The sequence below is a fragment of the Hyperolius riggenbachi genome, chromosome 6 (assembly GCF_040937935.1).
Source record: "Hyperolius riggenbachi isolate aHypRig1 chromosome 6, aHypRig1.pri, whole genome shotgun sequence".
NCBI classification, from domain to species: domain Eukaryota; kingdom Metazoa; phylum Chordata; class Amphibia; order Anura; family Hyperoliidae; genus Hyperolius; species Hyperolius riggenbachi.
Window position 1 is genome coordinate 235,430,796 of NC_090651.1, and position 16,336 is coordinate 235,447,131.

A 16,336-nucleotide genomic window follows, 5' to 3' on the forward strand; every position below is an offset into this window, starting at 1 on the left:
GAGTACGGCGATACCACATGTGTGGCACTTTTTTGCACCCTAACTGCACTAAGGGGCCCAAAGTCCAATGAGTACCTTTAGGATTTCACAGGTCATTTTTGTTTCAAGACTACTCCTCACGGTTTAGGGCCCCTAAAATGCCAGGCCAGGAGTATGGTGAGTTCATAGAAGTTTTTATTGTTTTGTCACAAGTTAGCGGAAATTGATTTTAATTGTTTTTTTTTCACAAAGTGTCATTTTCCGCTAACTTGTGACAAAAAATAAAATCTTCTATGAACTCCCCATACTCCGTACGGAATACCTTTGGGTGTCTTCTTTCTAGAATGGGGTCATTTGTGGGGTTCCTATACTGCCCTGGCATTTTAGGGGCCCTAAACCGTGAGGAGTAGTCTTGAAACCAAATGTCGCAAAATGACCTGTGAAATCCTAAAGGTACTCATTGGACTTTGGGCCCCTTAGCGTACTTAGGGTGTAAAAAAGTGCCACACGTGGTACTGCCGTACTCGGGAGAAGTAGTATAATGTGTTTTGGGGTGTATTTTTACACATACCCATGCTAAGTGGGAGAAATATCTCTGTAAATGACAATTGTTTGATTTTTTTTTTTTACACACAATTGTCCATTTACATAGAAATTTCTCCCACCCAGCATGGGTATGTGTAAAAATACACCCCAAAACACATTATACTACTTTTCCTGAGTACGGCGGTACCACATGTGTGACACTTTTTTTGCAGCCTAGGTGCGCTAAGGGGCCCAACGTCCTATTCACAGGTCATTTTGAGGCATTTGTTTTCTAGACTACTCCTCGCGGTTTTAGGGCCCCTAAAATGCCAGGGCAGTATAGGAACCCCACAAGTGACCCCATTTTAGAAAGAAGACACCCCAAGGTATTCCGTTAGGTGTATGGCGAGTTCATAGAAGATTTTATTTTTTGTCACAAGTTAGTGAAAAATGACACTTTGTGAAAAAAACCAATAAAAATCAATTTCCGCTAACTTTTGACAAAAAATAAAATCTTCTATGAACTCGTCATACACCTAACAGAATACCTTGGGGTGTCTTTTTTTTCTAAAATGGGGTCACTTGTGGGGTTCCTATACCGCCCTGGCATTTTACGGGCCCAAAACCGTGAGTAGTCTGGAAACCAAATGTCTCAAAATGACTGTTCAGGGGTATAAGCATCTGCAAATTTTGATGACAGGTGGTCTATGAGGGGGCGAATTTTGTGGAACCGGTCATAAGCAGGGTGGCCTTTTAGATGACAGGTTGTATTGGGCCTGATCTGATGGATAGGAGTGCTAGGGGGGTGACAGGAGATGATTGATGGGTGTCTCAGGGGGTGGTTAGAGGGGAAAATAGATGCAATCAATGCACTGGGGAGGTGATCGGAAGGGGGTCTGAGGGGGATCTGAGGGTTTGGCCGAGTGATCAGGAGCCCACACGGGGCAAATTAGGGCCTGATCTGATGGGTAGGTGTGCTAGGGGGTGACAGGAGGTGATTGATGGGTGTCTCAAGGTGTGATTAGAGGGGGGAATAGATGCAAGCAATGCACTGGCGAGGTGATCAGGGCTGAGGTCTGAGGGCATTCTGAGGGTGTGGGCGGGTGATTGAGTGCCCTAGGGGCAGATAGGGGTCTAATCTGATAGGTAGCAGTGACAGGGGGTGATTGATGGGTAATTAGTGGGTGTTTAGGGTAGAGAACAGATGTAAACACTGCACTTGGGAGGTGATCGGACGTCGGATCTGCGGGCGATCTATTGGTGTGGGTGGGTGATCAGTTTGCCCGCAAGGGGCAGGTTAGGGGCTGATTGCTGGGTGGCAGTGACAGGGGGTGATTGATGGGTGGCAGTGACAGGGGGTGATTGATGGGTGATTGACAGGTGATTGACAGGTGATCAGTGGGTTATTACAGGGAAGGACAGATGTAAATAATGCCCTGGCGAATTGATAAGGGGGGGTCTGAGGGCAATCTGAGCGTGTAGGCGGGTGATTGGGTGCCCGCAAGGGGCAGATTAGGGTCTGATCTGATGGGTAACAGTGACAGGTGGTGATAGGGGGTGATTGATGGGTAATTAGTGAGTGTTTAGAGGAGAGAATAGATGTAAACACTGCGCTTGGGTGGTGATCTGATGTCGGATCTGCGGGCGATCTATTGGTGTGGGTGGGTGATCAGATTGCCCGCAAGGGGCAGGTTAGGGGCTGATTGATGGGTGGCAGTGACAGGGGGTGATTGATGGGTGATTGACAGGTGATTGACAGGTGATCAGGGGGGATAGATGAATACAGTACATGGGGGGGGGGGGGTCTGGGGAGAATCTGAGGGGTGGGGGGGTGATAAAAAAAATAGCGTTGACAGATAGTGACAGGGAGTGATTGAAGGGTGATTAGGGGGGTGATTGGGTGCAAACAGGGGTCTGGGGGGTGGGCAGGGGGGGTCTGATGGGTGCTGTGGGCGATCTGGGGCAGGGGGGGGTGAAATCAGTGTGCTTGGTGCAGACTAGGGTGGCTGCAGCCTGCCCTGGTGGTCCCTCGGACACTGGCACCACCAGGGCAGGAGGTAGCCTGTATAATACACTTTGTAAACATTACAAAGTGTATTATACACTTTGTATGCGGCGATCGTCGGGTTAACATCCCGCCGGCGCTTCCGTATGGCCGGCGGGATGTTGCGGCGGGTGAGCGGCGCCAGGCGGAGGCGGAGGATCGCGTCACTGATGACGCAATCGCTCCGCCCATGCCCCTACAAGGACCGCCGCCATTTGTCAATACGGCGGTCCTTGCGGGGTCCACTTCCGGGCCGCCAATTGTATATACGGCGGTCGGGAAGTGGTTAAGCTCTGCCCCATCAAAGAAAACTTTTTTTCCCTGATGCTGTGCAAAGCATGATGGGATTTCCTATGTTGTTGTTCATGTTGCCTAGCAACTGGGAGGGGTGATCAGCACACAGGACAGTTGGAACAGTCTCATGCTCCCTGTCACCTCCTTTCGACCAAAAAGATGGCTGCCCTCATTCTCTCATCTTCAGAAATGTTTTATTCCTGTATTATCCATCTATGGACTATGGCATATAGGGAGTTTCCTAGACAGTGACCCATATGTGTATAGGAAATCTCATGCATTTCCATTATAACCGTAGCATTGCTAGTGTCTGAAGCAATATCCATTATTTTGAGGTTCTACTAGCCACCTAATCCTTGGGCATCTTTAGCTACTTAATGTTGAGGATACTTCTGGTTACCTAATACTAAGGGGCACCTGTAGCTACCTATGATCGGTAATGGAGAAGTGACAGCTCCCTCCGACAGCCAGCACACTTGAAGTTTGGGTTTGTAGGTTCATGGAGGGCGAAATCAAAGGTGCCAGGGCATCTATCCCTACAGGCTCCTGTGATGTAAATCCGGGCCCGACTTCAGTTGTCCTTAGACTAGGTTTCCACTTTTTTCTGCGTTTCTGTTAAAGATCTTTTCATACAAAATTTGCATTGATTTGGCAACTAATGGTAGTGAATAGGGCCGTTTTCATTCAATGCAATTTTTTGTACACGTTCATATGCATGAAAAAAATCTGAGGTCCTGCATAATTTTTTGGACATCATGTGCGATTTGCGTGCAATGCTTTGCATAAGGAATGCATAGCAACGCAAATTTTGGTGTTATTTGCACGAAAATTCACATTAAATCCATGGTTACAGGAAGTTGTCAGCACTCATAATTAAGCTGTTACTAGGCAGATAGTTATATTTTACTAATGTGAATTTTCATGTACAAAAATTCGCATTAAACGCGTACAAATTTACACGCACATTTTCGCTGATCATAAAAATCTTATACGATTTTTTGGGATGCAAACATTTTCCACAGTGGAAATGCAGCCAGAGCCCTGGTTACCTGGTTACTGAGGTTTAGCCAGCCCTCCTCTAGTCACAGTGCAGTGCTGCCTGCAGGCTATAATGGAAATGCAAACAAGCAACTCCATGCTAACAGCAGCAGTCATTGAGCAGAGAATCACCTGTGTGCCATTCCCCTATTATTGACCTGTGTACTTAGTTTGGAATGCTTTAACTAAACTTCATTCCTCTCTTGCAGGGAGGTCAGTGGCACAATCTGCGCTTAAAGTGCTGGTGCATCTACCTGTGACAGTTCTGCCAGATATTTACTTTATTTTATACCCTAGGGAGGATCTCTGAAGGCGTGAGGGGCGTGTAGCTAGGAACTAACATGAGGATATCTCAAGACAAGAGGTGCAGGTAAATGTCGTCTATGCCTATAGTAAAGCAAAACCCCAATCAGTTCTGGGTGGAGTAACTTGTAGAAAGTCTGATCTCCTCCTACACATTTCTGTAGCCCCGTCCTGCTAGTTTATATACAGATGGTCAATGAGATTCAAAGAATTCCATCCTGCATGCAATTTGTATGCAGGTTGGAGCTGGCTGGGTCTATCATATCCACTTCTCAGATTTTGATTGGCTCAGTTTCACGCTGCATACAAATTTCAAGCCAGAATTGGGTGCATGTCATGCACCTCTATATATACACAGATAAAACCAGTTTTACCACAGTGCTTAATTAGCTTATATTAAATATATGCTGCGTATGTGCTCAGGAGACCCTCTCATGCTGGCTATTTATTTATTTATTGTATTTATAAATCGCCAACATATTACGCAGCGCTGAACATTAATTTAGGTTACAGACAATATGTAGGGGTGACATACAGCAATATGACAATACAGGAATACAAGAAAACCAGATCACACAGCACAGTATGAGTACCAGGTAATGCTTAGTCAGTCACTGGATGGAGCATGGAGATTAGGCAAGTTAGGTTCACTCAGCTGCATAGCATGGGTTCACAGTAATGGAGGTGCATGATCAGGTAGGACACAAAAGGAGGAGGATCCTGCCCAAAGGCTTACAATCTAGAGGGAGAGGTAGGGACACGAGAGGTAGGGGACCAGAGTTCAGCAGTAGGTTTAGAGCACTTGTGAGGGGTAGTAGGCCAGAGTGAAAAAGGTGAGTTTTGAGGGCTTTCTTGAAGATGTTGAAGGAGGGGGCTGCCCTAATGGGTGGAGGTAGGGAGTTCCATAGTGTTGGAGCAGCTCTTGAGAAGTCCTGGAGGCGTGCATGGGACTGGGTGATGCGGGGGGCGGTTAGGCGATGTTCATTGGAAGAGCAGAGTGAGCGGCTAGGTGTGTACCTCAGAGTAAGATCGGAAATGTAGGTTGGACAGATTTGTAGGTCAGACACAGTATCTTGAATCTGATTCTGGACTGGATAGGTAGCCAGTGGAGGGATTCTAGGAGGGGATCTGCCGTGGTGGAGCGATGGGAGCAGTGGATAATTCTGGCTGCCGCATTCATGATGGACTGCAGTGGGGCTGTTCGGGTCATAGGGAGACCAGACAGCAGGGCATTGCAGTAGTCAAGGCGGGAAATTATGAGGGGATGGATGAGGAGTTTGGTGGTGGCAGAGGTCAGGAAAGGGCTAATCTTACAGATGTTACGAAGGTGGAAGTTGCAGGACTTTGTGAGGTTTTGGATGTGGGAAGTGAAGGAGAGTGCGGACTCCAGGGTGACACCCAGACAGCGGGCTTGAGAGGTAGGGCGAATGGTAGTGTGGTTAACAGTGACATGCACATCTGGGAGGTTCGTGGATGGCCGGGGTGGGAAGATCATAAATTCTGTTTTGTCTAGATTTAGTTTCAGGAACCTAACGGACATCCAGGAGGAGATGGCTGATAGGCAGGAGGAGACCTTGTCCATGGTAGTGGTGGATATGTCAGGTGTGTGGAGGTAGATCTTGGTGTCATCTGCATACAGATGATAGTTAAAACCGATGGAGGAGATAACCTTGCCAATGGAGGATATGTATAGGGTGAACAGTAGGGGGCCAAGGACCGAACCTTGGGGGACTCCCATCGAGAGGTGGTTGGGGGTGGACGAGGACTCATTGAAGGCAGTCGTGAAGGATCGGTTGGAGAGGTAGGATGAAAGCCAGGACAGGGCGAGATCATGAATGCCCAAGGACTGGAGGGTCTAGAGGAGTAGGGGATGATCTACTGTGTCAAAAGCTGCTGACAGGTCAAGGAGGAGGAGAATGGAGCATTTACCTTCAGCTTTAGCTAAGGCAAGGTCATTGACCACTTTGGTGAGAGCAGTTTCGGTTGAGTGGGCAGGCCGAAATCCAGATTGGAGTGGGTCTAGCAGTGAGTTGGCATTGAGGTACTGGGTCAGGCGTTTGTGAACCAGACGCTCAAGGAGTTTTGAGGCAAAGGGGAGGAGGGAGATAGGACTGTAGTTGGAGGGTAGCGAGGGGTCGAGTGAGGGTTTCTTGAGCAGGGGTAGTACAGTGGCCTGCTTGAAGTCTGAGGGGAAGGTGCCTGTGGATAGGGAGAGGTTGAACAGGGTAGTGAGGACAGGGGCCAATTCCGTGAAGTGAGGCTGGAGTAAATCAGAAGGGATGGGGTCAAGGGGGGAAGTAGTGGTATGGGAAGTCTGCAGTAGGTGGTTGACTTCCTCGGTGGTAGTAGGAGTGAAGGATGTGAGGGGAGGATAGGGTGGAGGAGGAGCTGGTTGGGAGGGGGTGGGAGGTGAAGATTGGAGATTGGATATTTCCTGGCGGATGGAGACAATTTTGTTGGTAAAGTGGGTGGCTAAATCTGTGGCAGAGAGGGAGGAAACGGAGGGTGGGGGGTGGGTTTAAGCAGGGAGTTGAAGGTGGCAAAAAGACGCCGGGGGTTGGAAGCTTGTGCTCCGATGAGCTTGGTAAAGTATTCCTGCTTCACATGAGCAAGGGCAGTGTGGAACTGCAGCAGGTTGGTCTTGTACTGTAGGAAATCCTATTTAAGTCTAGTTTTTCTCCATTTCCGTTCAGTGGCACGTGTTTTCCTCTGGAGGATGCGAGTATGGGTAGTGCGCCAGGGCTGGGGGTTAGGGGGTCGGTTGCGGCGAAATATTGGTGGAGCAGCTTTCTCTAGGGCTGATGAGTTTGGCGATACTGAGGTGCAGCAAGATTAGGACAGGTTAGGGTGGGGAGAGTGGAGGAGAGGGCATGGAGGGGGTCAGCAAGGACACTAGGGTTGAGCTTGCGTAGGTCTCTCTGCCATCGACCAGGTGGGTGGGTGGCTAATTTGGAGGTGCCTTCCGTGAGGAGGTTGAAGGTGAGAAGGTGATGGTCTGAGGGTGGAAAGGGTGCGATGTCAAGGTCTGCAATGGTGGTGGATTTAGTGAATATAAGGTCGAGAGTGTGACCTGCAGTGTGAGTGGGGGTGTTGGCGTGTTGTACTAGTCCTAGTGAGTTGGCAATGGTGAGTAGCCGGGTCACAGCGGAGCTCTGGGCTTCATCGATGGGAATATTGAAATCCCCAAGGATGATGGTGGGGAGGTCAGAGGAGAGGATGTGAGGGAGCCAGGAGGCAAGGTCATCGAGAAATTGTGGGGTGGAGCCTGGAGGGCGGTATAAGACCGCAACAATGGCAGGGAGGGGGTGGTAGAGGCGGATGGTGTGGGCCTCAAATGATGTGAATTGTAGAGATGTAGGTGGGGTGAGGATACGGAAGGTGCAGGATGGGGAGAGGAGCAGACCCACCCCTCCCCCGGCTATACACACATCTATTCCTCTGATCAATTTCTGACCAATCTGATCACTTTGAAAGTCAAATAGATTGGATATGCTGGAATTTGACACTGTCGACCACTCCCTCCTCCTCCACTCCCTGCAGCTAATGGGCATTCAGGACCTAGCCTTAGCCTGGATCTCCTCCTACCTCTCCAACCGCTCCTTCACAACATTTTTCAATGGCTCCTCATCCACTCCTACACCCCCCTCAGTTGGTGTTCCTCAAGGTTCCGTCCTAGGACCACTACTGTTCTCACTCTATACTGCCTCAATTGGCAAAATCATCTCCTCCATGGGTTTCAATTATCACCTGTATGCCGACGACACCCAGATATATCTCCACACCCCAGATCTCTCCTCCTCTACTATGGACAAAGTCTCTGCCTGCCTCACATCCATTTCCTCCTGGATGGCTGCCAGGTACCTGAAGCTTAATTTGGACAAGACTGAGCTTCTAATATTCCCACCCCGCACAGCTGCACCCCTCCCAGATCTGCACGTCACTATTGAAAATACTACTATCCACCCTACCTCCCAAGCCCGCTGTCTAGGCGTTACTCTGGACTCTGAACTTTCCTTTACAGCCCACATCCAAGGTATTGCCAGATCCTGCAACTTCCACCTCCGCAACATCCCCAAGATCCGCTCCTACCTGTCCCCTGACACCACTAAACTCCTTATCCACGCCCCCTTGTCATCTCCCGCCTAGACTACTGCAATTCTTTAATCTGGCCTCCCCTCTAACTATACTGACCCACTTAAATTGGTAATGAATGCGGCAGCCAGACTGATACATTCTTCTCACCGCAGCGCCTCTACAACTCCGCTCTGTAAAGCACTACACTGGCTCCCCATCAGCTTTAGGATCAATTTCAAAATCCTGTGCTTGGCCTACAAAATCAGTGCACAAGACCTGCCCGACCTACATCTCTGATCTGGTCCACAGGTACATACCAGCCCGCCCCCTCCGATCCTCCAATGACCTGCGCCTAGTCGCACCACGCATAACTCAGTCACACGCACGATTGCAGGACTTGACCAGGGCTGCCTCTACTCTCTAGGAACTCTCTCCTACCAGCCGTCACTCGCCCCCACCTTTAATACCTTCAAACAAGCTCTCAAGACTCACCTCTTCACGCTCGCATACCCCCCTACAACAGCACCATAATATGTTCTGTTAGACCCCCTCTCAAAAGACGCACCTAAGTCTCCACCCCACCCTTTACATTGTAATCCTCTGGCAGGGCCCTCCTCCCTAATGTATCCAGCTTGATTATGCAATTTTACTCACAACCACCCCTCTTGTAGACTCGAACAGTCTCTATTTTGACCTATGACACTGTATTGTTATCAAATCATTTGCATGATCTTGTTTTGTTGTGAGTTTCCGTATGTTCTACCTGTATGTTAACCCATTTATCTATTGTGCAGCGCTGCGTAATATGGTGGCGCTTTATAAATACAATTAATAATAATAATAATTAATGGCAGATTTGGTCAATTCATTTTGTGCAGTTTATCAGCCAATTGTCTAATAGAACACGATAACACTGAGCAATGTGCATTGCCCCTTGCAGTATGCACAGCATGATGATACGGAGCATGTGTACTGCCACTTGCAGTATGCACAGCATAATACTGAGCCAAGAAGCAGCCTTCCCCACAGAGCACACTACTAAAATGTATGAAAATAGATGAGCTCATGTATGTGCTATTCTTTGTCTATCCTCATTTTTTGGGGAATGATAATGGAGAATAATTTTTATAAATATACTCTGTGCAAGGATGCCAGCAGAACTACAAAGTGACACCGGTCTTCTAATGGCTAGTGCAGCCAGTCACCAGCTGGGATTGTGAGACTTGTAGTCCTTATTCAAGATGCAGCATTAACCCCTATCTATACCTTACTGCAGATATATACTGTAGTTCTACAATAATGAGGTGAACAAATATTTTAACCATTTCCCTGTTGACTGTATGTCACCTAACTACCCTGAAAAATGTGTTAAAACTTTCACCATGATTATCCAATTGTGGTGATCCTGGGGATGTGACATGGAGACCATGGTGACTGTTCTCTGATCATGCTGTAAATGCTGAGGCTGTGAGCTGCAGCATGCCCTTGATTGGTGCCTTCACTAAAGCCTGCAGGTATAAATGGAGCGGTCAGTAAATCACTTTTACTGCAGCATGGTATAGGTGCTGTGATAATGTTACTGCACACCGGGGGTTAAGGTATCTGCAAGCTTTATTTTTGTTTTTAAGTGAACCCATCAGGGAAGTTAAAGGACAACTGACATGAAAAGCACCCTGTAAAATAAACATATGCACATAATAGTCGCCCCTGCAAACTCTATCTGAGATCTCTCAGGTGTCCCGTTCGGCCTTCAGGCCTTTCTGAAGTTTGGCACCTACATGTTGAAAATGGTGCCAACCTCCTTCAGGGTCAGTACTTTGTCAGGGCCAAAATGCTCACCCAGAAGAAAGCTTAGTGGGGCGGAAAAGGGGCATGATTGGTCCGGACAGATGCCAGAAGCCTTCCTTTGCCTGCCTCTTCCTGTCTCTGAATGCCAAACTTTTATGCCGGGGATTATGGGAGAGCACACCAGGGCACTATGAGCACATAGTGGTATATACCGTTCATGGGAACATAGATACAGTATATGGTTAACTTAAAATGTATAATTTGGAATGGTTATCCTGTAGGAAATATGTATAGAGGGTATTCTTGAACCCTGAAATTCCTCTTTAAATCTTTCAACTGAATTGCAGTCCAGTACTTAACCGGTTCCGGACCAGTGCAGTTGAAATCTACATGCTGCTTGTGGCTGCGCGGCTCTGACAGGATGTAGATTTCAATATCATAAACAGAGCAAAGGATTGACTCTTGGGCACATGTGAAAAACTACAAAAAATACTTTGACTTTTATGTCACCAGGTTTAATGACCAGGGGGGTGAGGTTGACCAGATCTTGCGACGCCACTGGCATATTCTGGTCAGCGATTCTCTGGCTAGAGAATTTGTCTCCACTAGACCAGAGATATCATATAGACGGGCTATGACGATTAGGGAAAAAGTGACTTCAAGCCACTTTTCCAGGAAATCCCAATCTAGACACTGTCCAACAAGAGGTACTTACAGCTGTGACGGCTGTGTATATCGTAGATACCTGCGCATGGGTTCAGAGATCACCCTGCCAAATGGCAAGGAGTGGTCCCTGAGGCACTTCGTAAATTGTAACACCACATGTGTCGTTTATCTTCTGCTTTGCGAATGTGGATGCTTCTATGTAGGCAAAACCCACAGGGCCCTAAAGGGGAGAATAAAGGACTATGTAGGTGACATAAATTGCTTCAACTTCAAATCACCTATCTCAAGACATGTTTATATGGTACCAGAGCTGGGACAAGGTCCTCCAGCACCCAAGGCTGAGACACCAAAGTGCGCCCCTCCATCCCTGCCACCCCAGTCGTCACACACTGATTGCTATTAGACTAAGACGGCCACAGGGCCCACAACCTCCCCAACACCTTAACCACCCTGGCGTTCTGATTAAATCGCCAGGGTGGCTGCGGGAGGGTTTTTTTTAAATAAAAAAAAACTATTTCATGCAGCCAACTGAAAGTTGGCTGCATGAAAGCCCACTAGAGGGCGCTCCGGAGGCGATCTTCCGATCGCCTCCGGCGCCCAGAATAAACAAGGAAGGCCGCAATGAGCGGCCTTCCTTGTTTTGCTTATATCGTCGCCATAGCGACGAGCGGAGTGACGTCATCGACGTCAGCCGACGTCCTGACGTCAGCCGCCTCCGATCCAGCCCTTAGCGCTGGCCGGAACTTTTTGTTCCGGCTACGCTGGGCTCAGGCGGCTGGGGGGACCCTCTTTCGCCGCTGCTCGCGGCGAATCGCCGCAGAGCGGCGGCGATCAGGCAGCACACGCGGCTGGCAAAGTGCCGGCTGCGTGTGCTGCTTTTTATTTCATTAAAATCGGCCCAGCAGGGCCTGAGCGGCAGCCGCTGGCGGTGTTGGACGAGCTGAGCTCGTCCAGACCGCTCAGCTGGTTAATATCTAGTTATCTGGCTTGCAGTCACTGCCATGCATCCCCTTTTCTTATTTCTTTCTGCTTCAAACACAATTAGGAATGACAGCTGAATGAATTGTGCGCCCCCCCTACACTGCGCCCTGAGGCTGGAGCCTCTCCAGCCTATGCCTCGGCCCGGCCCTGTATGGTACATAGGGGTAATGCCCATTTTATACAGTTTGTAGGTCTGGACAGGGTACATGGACACCCCAGAGGTGGAAATGTGGATAAGAAACTGCTACAGATTGAATCCCGCTGGATTTTCAATCTGAATGCCATGAGAAACAAAGGTTTGAATGACAGCATTCATTATAGGGTATTTTTACCAGAGTAATCCACATCATTTCCATCTCTGTGTTTTCCAACATTTAAACTCTGGAACCTAAGGCCTATACCAAAAGTTACATTTTGAATTTCGATGTAGGATGAGCATTTTAGCAAATCTTGGGGGATTGACTATCCGCTCTTCCGCCCCTTGCGATCCCCACCTCCCGATCCACTGTGGGGAATGTACCCCTGCTGCATCATGTACCCCTCTTGTATATCATTGTGTTTGGCAATTCTGAAGTTACTTGCCTTCATTTTATCCACTAGGCTCCACTCACTTGTTACTGGATTTATATGAATGTTATGCAATGTTTTTCTGAGGAGTAACTTTGTACTGTAGTGACGATCTGAGTGCCGACATAGTCTTGTCTAGGTATGTATGTGTTGGATCCCATTTCCATCTGCATCCATTTTGGCCTTGTGCCATCACATCATCCTCAAGACACGGTTAAACTGCGGGCCAGATTGTCACCTTTAAGTTCACCCTTTAGGTGAATTGAATCCAGAAGGTTTAGCACACATAGATGCATAGTATTGTTTCTTTTACATTCATACCAATTATTCCCGTTCTGGGGGGTGGTTTGGGACCTCTCGCCCCGCCTCCCCCTGCCCGCATTTGCCCGGTGGCTGCCTATTCTCCTCGCCTCCGCCCTCGATCTGCCTGGATGACATGCTTCCGGATTGTGGAGCACGGACTTCCGGTCCCTGGGGCGGCTGCGTGGAGCGCATGGCGCGTCACCGCACGCAAGCCATCTGCTGCGTGTGTGGGCGCGGCCGTGAGGTGAGACGCTGGGCTATGTGGGGGGGGGGTGGGCAGCCTCAATTCTTATAATTTTAGGAAGCATATACGACGGTTATTGTTCTCGACATCACAAACGATGCCTGTTCCTGATGAGGCCGATATTGATCGGCGAAACATGTCAAAGGATTAGGCATCTCTCTTAGCCTCCATCTGACACCCACGGGGACAGTCCTGGCTCACGCCATTGAATTTTGATCAGTGAACATCAGAGCTATGAACTTATCGCACATGGATGGGTAACTAACAATGCATGCATGCCCTGCTTCTGGCTTTTGTCCTGGTCCGCAGCTTCATCACGCTTTTCATGTTACATGTTACAATATGTTTACTCTATTATGAAGCGGCAAATACATGCCATGAATGAACTTGCATACTGATACTGATGTTAATGGGGCATTACCCTATCTGACCACATTAGATTCTGTGAATGAGGATCACTGTGGATATAGCCTGTGACAACCTATGCTGTGTATAAGTATCCATCAACTGCTTTATGGTGATCTGCGATTGGGATCCATTTGTTACAACCAGTGGATTATAAGCTGTGCAACAGGACTTTGCATTCTGATCATTATCCTTTTTCAGGCTTGGCTAACTTGAAAGCCCATAGTCAGGATTTTTTACCCCCTACTAGCTAGCAGGTCCGGGGACTGCAGCCCCAAACCTCTAATAGGATGTCAGTAGGCTATTTTTTAGCTGGTTGTTTTGTATGTGGGATTTAGATTTGGTCATATATGTATTTGGTGTGTTACTCGTAAAATTTTAGATAACTTATATTATTAAAGTATTTTTTGTAGATTTTCACATGCGCCCAAGAGTCAATCCTTTGCTCTGTTATTATTCACGTTGACATGGTGCATGTGAAAATAATGTTGGATTGTTAATTGTATGGCATAGGTTATTATTCTTTATATGGTCTCATTGGACGTTGGTCTGTTACCTTAACCATTTCAGCCCACAGGGATTTTTTACCTTATGCATCAGATCAATTTTCACCTCCCATTCATTCGCTAATAACTTTATCACTACTTATCACAATTTATTGATCTATATCGTTTTTTCCACCACTAACTAGGCTTTCTTTGGGTGGTACATTTTGCTAAGAATTATTTTTTTATAAATGCATTTTAACAGGATTAATAAGAAAAAAAATGGAAAAAATTCATTATGTTTCAGTTTTTGGCCATTATAGCTTTAAAATAATCCACGCTAACATAATTAAAATCTATGTATTTTATTTGCCTGCTTGTCTCGGTTATTATACCATTTAAATGTTGTCCCTATTACAATGTATGGCGCCAATATTTTATTTAGAAATAAAGGTGCATTGTTTCCGTTTTGTGTCCATCACTATTTACAAGCTTATAATTTAAAAAATGTTTGTAGTATACCCCCTTCAAATGCATATTTAAAAAGTTCAGATCCTTAGGTAACTATTTGTTTTGTTTTGTTTTTTATTGTAATTTTTTTTCCCTTAAATTGTATTTGGGTAATATTTTGGTGTGGGAAATAAACAGTTAATTTTTAATGTTATGTGTGAATTGTAATGTAAAAAATATGTAGATGTAGTTTTACTATTTGGCCACAAGATGGCCACCTTGAGTTTTTATTTTCTCCTTGTGCTTCTCGCTAAGCGACGTGCAGAAAGACTGAAGCCTCTAGTAAGAGCGCTTCGATTTTTCTGCTGGGGACACGGATCGGTGATCGGGAACCATGTTCCTGTTCACTGATCCCAGGGCTACCGGAGGACACCACGGGGGCGCGATCGCGCCGAAGCGCAGCACCGCAGCAAAGCAGCCGCCCGGACGTGAAGCTCAGAAATGGTTAAGTTGTCAAATTTTAGATTTCAATATCACCGCTGTCCGGTCCTGCTGATCTCGATGCTTTATCCCTGCCGCAACTCACCCTGCCATCAATAAGACGGCAGAGCTCTGTGAGCTGGAGCTGATTTCATTGGCTTCTGACCGCGTGATCACTGTGAGCCAATCATGTTGCCTTGCACTGATTGACATGGTCAGGAGCCATTGAAAGCGGCTCCTGACCGGGGCACAGAGCTCTGCCCTCATAGCGATGGCAGAAAAAGGGGCCTGCGGGGATGGAGGAGTGGGTGGATATGTGCAGCGATTCGTCGGTAGCCGCTGTTTTGCAGTTTTGCAGTACTAGCAGTCTCTGGTCCTTAAGGGGCCAGAGACTGCTGGTACAGAAGTTGTTAAAGCAAACCTGTGGGAGGAAAAGTAAAGTTAGAGACTTAATCGATGGGTCTCCTTTCTTCTTCATGGCTGCACTCTCGTCCTTGTACAAGCACAGCCGAACTGCGCAAGTATGGTCTACACCTGAACAATAGCACAAAGCTGCTCGTGCATGGAGGAAAAAGCAGTGCTTCTGCACAAGCGTCGTACTTGCACTGGTCAGTCGATCACATGCGGTTCCTGATGCATGTCACATGACATACAGAGACTAGTGCTGCAAGGTGAGGAGTTGCACTAAGGAGGAATGATGAGGACCTGTCATGCCGCCAGAAGCAGATAATGTATGACGCCCATAAAAATATATTTTTGATAGTAAGTTTGAAGTGCTAAAATTCAAAAAGTGTAAACACTTTTTATTGTCTTAACAGATTTAAACATAATCCTTGTACAAAATGCAATTTGAGCGCTAATAAAAACATGGATTCATTCATACAGACATTAGGGCCAACCCCACGTTTTCCTATAGGGATATATTCCGCACGATTCAATTACCTCATGCAGCCTGCACTCATACTACACTCTGGATACCAGGGAAGGAAAGGAAGTACAGAACAGAAGGGCCGAAAGAAGCGAATCTCTAACTCTGAGGCCAGTTTTACACTAGGTGTTTGTGCCGCACCACACAGCAGATATAAGGCTTCATATGACCCTGCGCCACAGTGTGGTGACAGGGTCTTATGCATAGGTCCGCCTCCCAGCTAGTGACATACTCCCTGCTGGCGCCGCACCATGCTCCCGAAGTGCACACTGCCTGCGTCGTCCATTGACTTGCATTAATGCATAATCTGTGCTGTAGGCACAGATCATGCGGTAACACGCTGCAGACTTTGCATCAGGATTGCGTCCATTTTACTACTACCAGTGCACCATGTTGCCGTGTGTGAACTGTGCAAGTCTCCATGGTCTTGCATGACCCTTTGGTGGGGAAGCATACCACAGTGCGACGCAGTCTGCAAGGGGCCTGAACCATTATCAGGAAGTATAGAATGTCTATTGGTGTTTTTTGAATCCATGTTTTTAACCAGTGTTCAAATTACATTTAGTACAAGGTTTATATTTAGTTATGATTAAGAGTATTTACAGGGAAACTTGTTTTATACTGTCCGATGCAGTACAAAAGCTATAATAATCGTAATGCGGCCAGCTTTCACCAGGAAATAATTGTAATGCGGCCAGCGTTCACCAAGAAATAGTCGTAATTTGGCCAGCATTCACTAGAAAATGATGCTAATGTGGGCAGCATTTACTCACCTGCAGAAG

General features: G+C 47.2%; 1 protein-coding gene across 2 annotated transcripts in view; it reads left to right on the top strand.

The window, feature by feature from the left end:
- Positions 1 to 16,336, top strand: part of LOC137521378 (EF-hand domain-containing protein D2-like) — a 195,333-nt gene that overhangs the window by 119,408 nt on the left and 59,589 nt on the right. The gene's annotated exons all lie outside the window — the stretch shown is intronic.